Source organism: Podarcis vaucheri, assembly GCF_965113315.1.
Source record: "Podarcis vaucheri genome assembly, chromosome: 12".
Classification (NCBI taxonomy): Eukaryota; Metazoa; Chordata; class Lepidosauria; order Squamata; family Lacertidae; genus Podarcis; species Podarcis vaucheri.
The window spans coordinates 16,821,629-16,834,745 of record NC_138750.1 but is presented as its reverse complement, the minus strand read 5'-3'; the positions used below and the strand labels follow the sequence as shown (position 1 = coordinate 16,834,745).

Genomic DNA, 13,117 nt, shown 5'->3' with positions numbered 1-13,117 from the left:
GAGAGATGCTGGTTCTTCAGCGTTGCTGCATTTTGAAAAGCTGACCAATCTGAGGCTTGTGCCTGATAGAGATGTACAAGCGCATTTGACAGAGATGAAGTTCCTGCGCCAGCAGATGGCAGAACGCAATTTCCATCTACAAGAGGAGGTCTTCTGCTTCATGATAATAAACAGCCTTAATCGGACTTATAAAACGGTTGCCAGTCAGTTTGGTTCCCTACCGGCCGTGGATCTCACCGCGGAGAGAGTGTGTGTGGTGGTTCTGAATGAACACGATCGACTTGCTGCACTGGATGTGAAGGACAGGGGGAGAGAGACACGGAGTTCTGACTCCCCCACTGCTGTCGCTACTGAAGAGCAGGCTGTAGCTTTGAGCGCTGTCCGATGTTACAATTGTGGACAGACTGGGCATCTTCAGCGGAACTGTAAGAAGCCACGTCAGCAGAAAGGAGCCAAGGGGAGCTCTACAAAGCCTGAGGCGTCAGGCAAAAGTCGTACCAAGTCCCAGGTGAAACCTGCAAAGGCTTTGATGTCGAAAGGAATCACACCAGAGGTGGAGAACATGTTCGTCATTGACACGGGTTGTACGAAACACATGACCCCACACAGAAGTCTGTTTTCGACGTTTAAGAAGCAAAGCTTCACTGTGAAGCAAGCCAACGGTCAGGAGCTGGAAGCGACCGGGTTTGGTACTGTGTATCTTGAGAGTCTGAACTTGACTATAGACAATGTGTACTTGGTTCCTGAGTTGAAGTTCAATCTGCTGAGTGTTTCGCAGATTGCAAAGAAAGGACTGAAACTGTCCTAAGATGATGAAAGCTGCAAGATCTTCAAAGATGGAGAGCTGTATCTTTCTGCCAGAGAGAAAGATGGACTGTATTTGTTGACTTTTGATCAAAGTGATTACATGAAATGTAATTCATCTGATTATAACATGATCTCTCTCACAGGTGTGACGAGGAACGTCAAGAAGAAGATCAGGGTCGACAGGGCATTTCAGCGGGTGTATGCTGATGTGATTCGTCCTCTAGCACCATCTAGAGGCAATGCAAGATATTATCTTGTGTGTGTGGATTATTTCTCTCATTATGTCTGGGTATTTGTGTTAGAGAAACCACAAGAAGCCTTAGAAAGGTTTAAGGAGTTTTGTGACAAGGTTAAAAATGTGCATGATGCTAACATTGATTGTCTTTTCACAGATGAGAAGCCAATTTTTCTTTTACAGGATTTTCAGGAGTTCCTGCAGAAGAAAGGGATTAACCACAAGGTTGCTGTTTCAGTGGAAGTGTGGAACAGGGGTGTCTGTGTAAGGGTGAACAAAGAATTGTAAAGAGGGATGAATGCGCAATTGCTTAGTTCACATTTGCCACATGAGTATTGGGCGGAGTCGTTAATGTCTTATTGTTACACGTGGTTGAGAAAGGTTTCAAAAGATTTGGGAAATTCTCCTTTTGAGAAGCTGTTCCATAGAGAACCTTCTGTTGCCCATTTTAAGGTTTTTGGGTCTCATGTGAGAACAGAAGCTCCAGGTGGAGTAAAGAATGCCAGAGGCATTTTTGTGGGATATGAAAAAGGTCTCTAGAGAGTAATTTTGTCAGAATCTGGTCAGGTGATTCTCACAAAATTTCTAGAAAGTGCTCCTGAACAGGAGAGAGTAATTGTTCACACATTTCCACAAAGGATAATTCAGATGATGAAGATTTTACTGATTACAGTGGTGGTGATGATGATGACAGTGATAGCTCACAGAGCTCAGTTGACACAGTCATTGAGAGGAAGTCCTACATAATGGGTAGACCTTCACAGATGAAGGAAGAACCACTGTTTACTATTGGAACTGGTTCTCCTAAGAGTCCAGAGGCTGAACCAGTGAGCAGAGAGGATCAGCACCTCATACGCAGGTCTGAGAGAGGTACAAAGGGTGTACCACCCAAGAGGTATTCAAAAGAGTTTGCTAACTTAGCTGTTGCATGTGTTGCTATTGTTAACAACTCAAGACAGGTTGAAGCTGTGTCTAAGTCAGAGACAAAGACACAACAGAGAATTGCTAGCCAAGGTAATGCAGATGCACTCATTCCTTGGAAGCCGAACAACCAGAGAGGTACACTGGGGAATCCAGTGGCGGGGAGTTCCAAGGGTGGAACTGAAACAACAGGGGAGTGTTATATGTATAACAACTGTTTGTTTTCTTCTCTGGATCACGCTATGCTCGCAACACACTTTTGGGGGAGTATGTTACGGAAAAGCAGCAATGCGGGAGCGAGCTGCAGGTGGCTGGAAAGCAAAACAGGATGTGAATGTTTGGGACTCTACCGGGGAAACAAAGGGGCAGTCTATTCACTGTACTGAGCACCGGATGTTAGCTCAGAGTGTCATCTGACCTGTACTGGAAGTACAGGGGTGGAGTTGTCTCTCTACTGTTGGAGTCTCAGCTTGACCTTCCTCACAACACCCCTATGAGGTAGATGAGGATGAATGGCCGAAGGTCAAACAGTGCACTTCATGAGGCTACCTTTGACCGTGACTCGGAAACTGCAACTAATCCCGAATGTGGCAGCTAAATTGGTGTCTGGGAGTGGCCGCAGGGACCATATAACACCAATCCTGAAAGACCTGCATTGGCTTCCAGTATGTTTCCGAGCACAATTCAAAGTGTTGTTGCTGACTTTTAAAGCCCTAAACGGCCTTGGCCCAGTATACCTGAAGGAGTGTCTCCACCGCCATCGTTCACTAAGGTCCAGCTCTGAGGGCCTTCTGGCGGTTCCCTCACTGCAAGAAGTGAGGTTACAGGGAACCAGGCAGAGTGGCGCCCACCCTGTGGAACGCCCTCCCATCAGATGTCAAGGAAATAAACATCTATCTGACTTTGAGAAGAGACGTTAAGGCAACCTTGTATAGGGAAGTTTTTAGCATATGATGTCCTCCTGCGTTTTTATATTTTGGGGGGAAGCCGCCCAGAGTGGCCAGGACAACCCAGTCATATGGACAGGGTACAAATATTATTATTATACAGGTACACAGATGTATACATAACTTGTAATAACTATATGTGTGTTTCCCAAAAATATATTTCTAAACGATGGCAGTGTTGTTGGCCTTTTGACATGTTGCTATTGTCTCTCGTCTTCTACCAGGGTGAAAAGTAAAATCAAAGAAAAGGCAAATGAGAAAATTAACATCCCAAGGAAGGAAAGCGGACAGCAAATAAGTTGTAGGACACCAAAAACACTGCGTGACTGTTGATGCTTTTGTGTGATTCTCATTGTTAGGATTTTCATCTTCTCAGAAATTATTATAATCAAATAAATATCAAGCAAATAGATTCAAAAATTGATTTGAACAAACACTGCCGTCTGTCGCATCATTTACAAGTTAACGTGTGTCTATATACTAAATCTCATGACGGGCGGGGGGGGGGTAACAGAAGCCTGGGGAGAGAGCAGCAATTGATTTTGCAACCTTATTGACAATATTTTTAAAATACTGATTTTTTTTTAAAAAAAAGTTCAAATGTGCAACTGAGCTTCATATTCTTTTTTTAGAAGTCCATTTATCAAAAATGGTTTACATATTTTGGACATATTCATATTCTTCAAATACCACTCTTATATAAATGTGAAACTGAGCACTTGTACAGTTCCCATTCATTTCAACGGGTGTTAGGACTTTTGAAGTCCCTGCTCCCATACAAGGTGTACAAGCTTTCTAGCCCCCTCCTCCCTGTTGCCAAATAAGATGAAAAGGAAACAGGAATGTTTTGTCCTGCAGAGCATTTGCCTTCCTACTCAACTGAAACTGACAGGTGTTCCATCAACATCAGTGTCACCTTGTCCTTTAGATTTGTATTTGGCTTAATGCTGGTAACCTTGAACTTGTTTGTGCCTTTAACCTGCATTTTCCAAATTACTGACATCCTTAAATTTATTAATGCTGTCAAAGCATTTCGACTCTGTCGTGTTATGGTAAATAATACAAATAATTCAGATTCTATATTCCCAAAGTCAATGATGACATAGCTATTAAGGATGTCCTTTCTTTCTCTGTTAGCTTTTGTTTATGTGACTGTTTCTTCACTTTCACCTCCCTTTAGAGTTCTCAAACAGTAGATATATATCCACATATCTCTATCTTTATCTAGATATATAAACACACACACACAATGTGTACATTTACCTGTAATGGGTTAAACAATGAAAGGGCAATTAATCATGTTAAAATCTACAACTGCTCATCAAATCATATTGTGCTCTATAAATAATATAGACTTCTTCTGAAACAGTGGTTATCAGGCCATAATAAATGGCTGCAAGCAAACCATGCAGAACACATGTATATAGTGAATGGTTATTCCAAATCATTCCAAATTGATGAAACAGATTGTAAAAAAAACAAACAAACATGTTAATCACTAGATTCCATTATTTAAAATAAGACTAAGGTCAAATAAAGATGTTCCCACAGAACCTTACTCCAGAATTTCCACTCCCCCCCCCACTCGTGTTTTATAGGGAAGCTATATGACATTAAAGGGAGTGGGCAGCACTGTGGTCTAAACCACTGAGCCTCTTGGGCTTGCTGATCAGAAGATTGGTGATTCGAATCCCCATGATGGGGTGAGCTCCCATTGCTCTGTTCCAGCTCCTGCCAACCTAGCAGTTCGAAAGCACACCAGTTCAAGTAGATAAACAAGTACCCCTGCAGCGGGAAGGTAAACGGCATTTCTGTGCGCTCTGGTTTCCGTCGCGGTGTCCCGTTGTGCCAGAAGTGGTTTAGTCCTGCTGGCCATGTGACCCGCAAAGCTGTCTATGGGCAAATGCCAACTCCCTCGGCCTGAAAGCGAGATGAGCACCACACCCTATAGTCACCTTTGACTGGACTTAACTGTCCAGGGGTCCCTTTACCTACACAACATTCTTCTTCTGTGTTTTTCCTGTGTTCCTATGGTTTCTTTCTAGAACTTGCCCAACCTCATTTTTGGGGAAAGGGGGGAGTAGAACCGAACAGTATCATGATCTCCGCAGGTGTAGATCATTTTGGCACAGCAGTTCTGCCTTTCTGAAGGGGCGTAGCTTTGACACATGCACCTTAATCCAAACAAGTCTAAGGTGCTCCAGTTCAAGAGAACATATCTGAGAACATATTTGCTGTGGCAAAGTCAGAGATATTAGTGTTTACATGGTGGCAGCAGAATACCAGTAGTTGGGAGAATGTTTGAGGTTCTAGGAACCTAGAACTGGGGACCCTATAAGGCAAATAGGGTTTGAGAGAACCTTTGCCAAGCAAAAGGAGATTGGTGATTTGTACTCTCTTGCTCCTAAAGTGATGGACTTGGGCAGGGGAAGGTGCCTGGTTGTCAGGTGCTTTCAGGGGCAGGCAAGCCTTGCCCTCACCTGCATGACATCAGGCGTAGGGCGAGTGTCTATGGTTTGCCCAAAACAGCTTCATGGGCCAAATGGAAAAGTCTGATGGGCCGAGAATAAATAATTAAGAAATCACCTCAGAAGCTGGTGGTCTCTTGCTTTGTCTCAGGGAACAGTAAATGGACTTTTAAACATAATTTAAAATAAACACCACAAATATAGAGAAATATTATAACCTCTATCACCCTAACAACCAGGCACACTCAGCTCCTGTCTTGCCGTCCTTAAGAGAAAGGGACCCCTGACCATTAGGTCCAGCCATGGCCGACTGGGGTTGCTGCGCTCATCTCGCTTTATTAGCCGACTGAGCCGGCGTGCAGCTTCCGGGTCATGTGGCCAGCATGATTAAGTCGCTTCTGGCGAACCAGAGCAGCCCACGGAAACGCCGTTTACCTTCCCGCCAGAGCGGTACCTGTTTATCTACTTGCACTTTGATGTGCTTTTGAACTGCTAGGTAGGCAGGAGCAGGGACCGAACAACGGGAGCTCACCCCGTTGCGGGGATTCGAACCGCCAACCTTCTGATCGGCAAGTCCTAGGCTCTGTGGTTTAACCCACAGCGCCACCCACGTCCTTGCCGTCCTTAGTTGCCCTGTATTAACCAAGGAGCATGGTTGTGATTGTGACCATAATGGATGCCCATGTCCTTTTAAAAAAGCTCTTGCCAAGCTACCTCACCAAGTACTCCTGAGTAAGCTTAGCAATCATGCAACAAGAGGAGAAGTCCTCTCTGGATCAGGAATCTGTTAAACAGCAGTGTTACGGGTGAGCAGTGAGGTGGAAAGATCAGAAGAATCTTTATTTGCCTTAGCCACTAGCCATCGCAATAAAATAAAATAAAATGTACTGAAGATAGAGGTAAAAACTTAACTGTACAAAATACATTTTGGAAGTTTACATCAATAATCAAATAATAGGTCTTATTCTAATTGCCCCTGCTAAAAAACCTTGCAGTTTTTGCTGTCACCTGATCATCTTGATCTGCTCAAAGAAAGGACACGGTAGCAATGGTTGAGCAACAGTAATAGAGGGGTGTAGTGGTTGGGAGTTACTCGTGCGTAATCCTGCCCCGTTTGAGCATCGGATTGCCTGGTTAAACCCTCCGGACTGCACAGCCCATCTCAGCGTGGCTGCCCTTAGTCACTCGTAGAATCTGTCTGTGGGCGTTTCTTAAAGCGCTGCCAACATAAGAGTTGTTTGACGCCCAATCGTCTCCGCCTCTCACTGCGCGGGAGTCTCCTGCGCAGGGTGGGCGTGGGCAGCGGGATGCTTGGGCTCTCCTCACTAACTTCCAACGAAGAGTCCTGGAGCCCTTGCACCTCCCTGTCCCGTTGCTCTCCTGGATCCCTGGTGTTACACTCATTCTCTTCCCCTTCTTCCCAGCTGAGTCTCCCCCTAGCGCTGGGACCTTCTCCTGCAGAATCAGAGACCCTCTCCTTCTCCCGTGCCTCTGATGGCAGTTCCCTGACAAGGGGTAATAACCTCACTCCTCAAATCTTTATGAAGAGTGCAAGCCAGAAACACATGAACCAATGACTCAATACTGCCATCTCCACAGGGACATAACCATTTTTCCAATGAAATTTTTTGAAATCGACCCTCAAGTACAGCCGAAGGCAGCATATTCAATCTTGCGAAAGTGAAAGCGCGTCTGTATTTTGGAACTGTTAAATTTTGCAAAGAGGGTGCCAACGTGTCAGAATGGCTAGGTAGAAAATAATCATACCATGGACAAAATGTCCTTATCGTGGCCAAATTATTCTGTCGCTCAATATCATATAGGCACTGTCTAATTAAATTATTTGCTTTACTGAAGCCCAGTATTAACAACTGTTGTTAAACCTGAAAAGTAAAGCTTTTGGTTGACAGTTTTAGTCCAAGCACTCTCATGACAATCTTGCGATACTAAGGGTAGTAGATCAGTGGGGTTTAAATTTAGCCGAAGTCAATAATTAAATGTCCTACGCCAAATCTGTAATTCAACAGAGGGGAGATTAGCCTCCAAGTTCAATGAAGCATTTTGAACACAGGATGGAACGGGGGTAAATTTTTGCCTTAGGAACTCAGATTGAACGGCTTCTGTAAATCCAAGGTGAGTGCCTGTCCAAATCTGAGCCCCGTATAATAACTGTGCTTGGGGTTTAGCTTTAAACACTTCAAGGGCTGATGGTATGCGATTGCCAAGTGAGGTGGCAATGTTTGCCAAGGAGACTAAAATGTTCAAGGTTGTTAAACCCAAAAGAGATTGTGAAAGAGCTTCAAAAGGACCTCTCCAAACTTAGTGGGTGGGCAATTAAATGTAAAATCCAATTCAGTGTAAACAAGTGGAAAGTGATGTATGCTGGCATTAAAAAAATCTTAATTTCACATTTATACTTATGGGGTCTGAACTGGTGGGGAATGATCAGGAACAAGACCTTGTGGTTATAATGGCTGCTTACCCAGTCCTGGGATGGGTGGCGGTTGTGGCTCTTAGTCAGGGATCAGCAAACCTTTTCAGCAGGGGGCCGGTCCACTGTCCCTCAGATCTTGTGGGGGGCCGGAATATATTGGGGGGGGATGAATGATTTCCTATGCCCCACAAATAGCCCAGAGATGCATTTTAAATAAAAGGACACATTCTACTCATGTAAAAACACGCTGATTCCTGGACCGTCCACAGGCCAGATTTAGAACGCAATTGGGCCGGATCCTGCCCCCGGGCCTTAGTTTGCCTACCCATGCTCTTAGTGGTGGACTCTGAGCCTCAGGGAGCAACGCTGGTCTGGGCGCTTGGCAGTAGGGCAATCCCCAGGTCAGCCGCTTAGAATGGCGGGAGTTCCCACTAGCTGTAATTTGAATTTTGGCCAGTCATTTTGAATACTGTGTACAAAAACCTCACAAAGGGTATTGCAGTGTTGGAAGGGGTTCAGAATAGGGCAACCAAAATAATCAAGTGACTCACCTCCGAAGAAAGTTTTTAGTATAGCGAAAAGGTGACTGAGAGGTAACATGAGAGAAGTTTATAAAGTTATTCATTGCATAGATATAGTGGCTAAGGAACAGTTTCTCCATCACTCTCTCTCCTAACAGTAGAACTCATGGACATCCAGTGGAGATTAATGCTGGAAGAATCCGGACAGATATGTGAAAGTACATCTGGAGATGCAATGAGGTTCAGGGTATTGTTGTTGTTTAGTCGTTTAGTCGTGTCCAACTCTTTGTGACCCCATGGACCAGAGCACGCCAGGCACTCCTGTCTTCCACTGCCTCCTGCAGTTTGGTCAAACTCATGCTGGTAGCTTCGATAGCACTGTCCAACCATCTCATCCTCTGCCGTCCCCTTCTCCTTGTGCCCTCCATCTTTCCCAACATCAGGGTCTTTTCCAGGGAGTCTTCTCTTCTCATGAGGTGGCCAAAGTATTGGAGTCTCAGCTTCAGGATCTGTCCTCCCAGTGAGCACTCAGGGCGTTCCATCATATGCGGTGGACTTGTAAAAGGGTAAAAGAGTACTGGGAAATAATTTATAATGACCTGAAAAAAATGTTTTAAAGTACTCCCCCTCCCCCCAAAAAAACCAGAGTCCTTTTTGTTGGGGATAATTCAGATGGAAATTCCCAGGTGTCAGATTCCCAGACATTATTTATGTATGCCACTACTGCAACCCATGTTTTGTTAGCCCAAAAATGGAAAAAGAGTGAGGTCCCAACCAAAGAAGAGCGGCAACTTAAACTGATGGAATATATGCAGCCAGCAGACTTAACATATTGAACAAGAGAACATACGTTTAAAGAAGATTGGAAAATGTTTATTGAATATCTGGGTGAAAATTGTGTATACTTAGAAATGCTGGTAGCATTAAGATAAATTCAACAGTGTAAATAAGTTTTGATGGATGTAACAATGGAATATTCAGTGGTTTAGGTTATGCAGGGATGTATGGCATGCAAACTGAACCATGGAAGGAGAAGAAGAGGTTCCCATAGGAGGCAGTCATGACAACTTAGATGTCTGAGTTCAATTTCTGCTAAGGGTTAATGCCATTATGGCCCACTGGTGGTTGTTTCCCCTTGGCAATAAACTTTTTAACATTCTCTTGTTCAATGAGCACTTAATCTATGGAGCTAATGGTATTGTGTTGTGCTGATGTCCTCCTTGACTGACCATCCTGTGGAACCTTGATGTCCATGATTATTTGCCCATGCAAATACTTCAAGTGAGACTGTGAGATTCTATGCATAGCTATCTATGCAGAATATCTTATCGATACGCTTGGTCTATGGTTGCTCCCATCACTTTCATATCTGTACCTCGGTCCTGGATGACTTATTACGCGCACTAGCAACCAGGAACAGCCAATATGGCAGAGCACTGGTGTATTGCTGCCTGCCTAGCCATTAGCAGAGACTAGAGTGTCCTTCCTTTTGGAGAAGAATCATAGGGCACAGCCTCCGGGCATCTGTTGGGTGGCGAGTGTGGTCCTCCAGCCCTACAGAATTTGACCCCTCCTCCTCTGCCTGATGTTCTTCCTGGAAGTCTGAGACTGCAACCTCCCCATTATCTTTGGTTCCCTGCCCATAAGCAGAGACCTAAGTGTCCTTCCTTTTGAAGAAAAACCATGGGGCACAGCCTCCAGGCAAGTGTGGTCCTCCAGTCCTACAGAATTTGGCATTTCCTTTTCAGTCCTTGACTATATTACAAAAATACATAAATCAGTAGCCATCAAGTTAAACTCCAAGATCTAATAATAATAATAATAATAATAATAATAATAATAATAATAAATTTTATTTATATCCCGCCCTCCCCAGCCGAAGCCGGGCTCAGGGCGGCTAACAACAATCAAATAATCAAACAATCAAATAATCCAACATTCTAAAAACATTTCATTATAAAAATTAATTAAAATCAAATTGATGGCAACCGTTAACCAAAATCTGTGCAGGTTGCCAGAGGAGGGAGTCAGGCTGCGCCCTGACCAAAGGCCTGGTGGAACAACTCTGTCTTGCAGGCCCTGCGGAAAGATGTCGAGTCCCGCAGGGCCTTAGTCTCTTGTGACAGACTGTTCCACCAGATTGGAGCCGCAGCTGAGAAAGCCCTGGCTCTAGTTGATGCCAGCCTAACCTCTCTGTGGCCTGGGACCTTCAGGATGTTTTTATTTGCAGACCGTAAGTTCCTCTGTGGGGCATACCAGGAGAGGCGGTCCCATAGGTACGAGGGTCCTAGGCCGTATAGGGCTTTAAAGGTTAAAACCAACACCTTAAACCTGATCCTGTACTCCACCGGGAGCCAGTGCAGCTGGTATAGTACCAGATGAATGTGATCTCGCAGCGAAGACCCCATAAGGAGTCTCGCCGTGGCATTCTGTACCCGCTGGAGTTTCTGGGTCAGTCTCAAGGGCAGCCCCACATAGAGTGAGTTACAATAATCCAGTCTGGAGGTGACCGTTGCGTGGATCACAGTGGCTAGGTCAGGGTGAGAGAGATAAGGGGCCAACTGCTTAGCTTGGCAGAGATGAAAAAATGCCGCCTTTGTTATAGCTGTAATCTGCGCCTTCATAGAGAGGGAGGTATCGAAGATTACACCCAAACTCTTAACGGACGGTGCTGGCACTAATTGCACCCTCGCAAGAGATGGGAGTTGCCCCCTCAATCCCATATCGTCCCGTCCCAGCCAGAGGACCTCTGTCTTCGAAGGATTTAACTTCAACCGGCTCCCACGTAACCATCCAGCCACAGCTTCCAGACATCTGGTCAGTGTGTCTGGGGCTGAGTCAGGATGGCCATCCATCAACAGACAGAGTTGGGTGTCATCGGCATACTGATGGCAACCCAGCCCAAAACTCCGGACAAGCTGGGCGAGGGGGCGCATAAAGATGTTAAAAAGAATCGGGGAGAGTATCGCACCCTGGGGCACTCCACACACCAAGGAGTGGCGGGATGACAGTTCCCCCCCAAGCGCCACCCTCTGTCCCCGACCAGAGAGAAACGAGCGCAGCCATTGAAGGACTGTGCCCTGGATCCCCACGTCGGCAAGGTGGTGGTCCAGGAGTTCGTGATCGACCATGTCGAAGGCTGCTGACAGGTCTAGAAGAATCAGCAGCCCCGACCCGCCTCAATCCAGCTGCCTGCGGAGATCATCTGTTAGGGTGACCAGAGCCGTCTCGGTTCCATGACCAGCGTGGAAGCCGGACTGGAATGGATCCAGAGCCGATTTAGAGAGAGTCTCCACCTCTTGGTTTGCTCTTTATAAAACACAACTTTCCCCCTTCCCACCTTCACTAACTAGGCAATTCATAATTACTGCCAGGAGCAACGAGGTCAGTGATGCATCTGCTACACAATTTCAATAGCTGTGGCTTCGCCTTCTTCATCCTGTTCTTGGGTCTGCTTCTCCCGAGTATCACAGGAAGGAAACTGAAGTATGTTGTAGTGGTAAGCATGAGGTCTTCTTTTCATTGCTAACAATGATCTTGACATTGCAGATTTGGGCAATTCCTCTTTCTATAGCCGGATTCCATGAATAATAATGTGCATTTTGTACAGCTGAGGTGCAATAGTCTTATTTCAAAGATGATTTCAGATATTTTTATTTTCTCATCCCCTCCCTTTGGGGGGGGGGGTAAGGCAGGGAGGAAGGCCATTTTGCATAATTCTTTCTTCCTACACAATGCCTGGGAATGATGTTCAGTCCAGGGCATTGCAGAGCATGCAAAATGGTGGCCAGGCTTCCAACGCATTTGCTCCAAGAAAGAGAGGAGAAAATGAAAGCAGTGGTGTTGCTGCTGCTGAGCCCTTCTTCCCAAGACACCGTTGGGAGGAATTTTCCTTCCCCAGGAGAAACTTGGTTAAATTGTCCCCCAATTCCTTTGCTCACAAACAGAATGGAGTTTTTTGAGAGGCAATTAGCACCCAGCCATAGCATTGTGTAGGGACGTGGGTGGCACTGTGGGTTAAACCACAGAGCCTAGGACTTGCCAATCAGAAGGTCAGTGGTTCGAATCCCCGTGACAGGGTGAGCTCCCGTTGCTCGGTCCTTGCTCCTGCCAACCTAGCAGTTCGAAAGCACACCAGTGCAAATAGATAAATAGGTACCGCTCCAGCGGGAAGGTAAACGGTGTTTCTGTGTGCTGCTCTGGTTCGCCAGAAGTGGCTTAGTCATGCTGGCCACATGACCCGGAAGCTGTACACCGGCTCCCTCAGCCAGTAAAGCGAGATGAGCGCCGCAACCCCAGAGTCGGCCACGACTGGACCTAATAGTCAGGGGTCCCTTTACCTTTACAGCATTGTGTACCACCTTCACAGAACACATCGTGGATCTGATCAAATAGGCATATAAAGCCAGTTTATTTCTATGTTGTCACTGGGGCAAAATTCAATTCATTTTTCATTTCAGTTTCTGAACCAGGGATGCCAACTTGAATAAAATATTGGGGGGGCCAGAAAAGCCCCACCCCACATTATCGATCACATGACACCGTGCACACACACTATTTGAATGGCAATGCCCAGCGACTTTGGGGGGGCAGCCCCCTCAAATATTTTATTGGGGGGTGGCTGAAGTTGGCTCCTATGATGGCAGCTGAAAAACAGCTATCCTTGTAAATTCACATTTTTCTGAAATTTGCAATGTAGTTATCCAGCTCACATACAAAATGCATTATATTGGAGAAGCAATCTCCACACAGTCTTTAGAGGCAACCCTTTTGCACTCCATTGT

The 13,117-nt window shown here is 45.5% G+C and overlaps 1 protein-coding gene across 17 annotated transcripts in view; it reads left to right on the top strand.

The window, feature by feature from the left end:
* LOC309515330 (prostatic acid phosphatase-like) overlaps positions 1 to 3,312 on the top strand; it is a 45,112-nt gene extending 41,800 nt beyond the window's left edge. For all 17 annotated transcript variants that reach the window (XM_082193077.1, XM_082193073.1, XM_082193079.1 and 14 more), the window contains one exon: positions 3,135 to 3,312. The gene's annotated coding sequence lies outside the window, so the exon portion shown is untranslated. The remainder of the gene's footprint in view (positions 1 to 3,134) is intronic.
* The last annotated feature ends 9,805 nt before the right edge of the window (positions 3,313 to 13,117 follow it).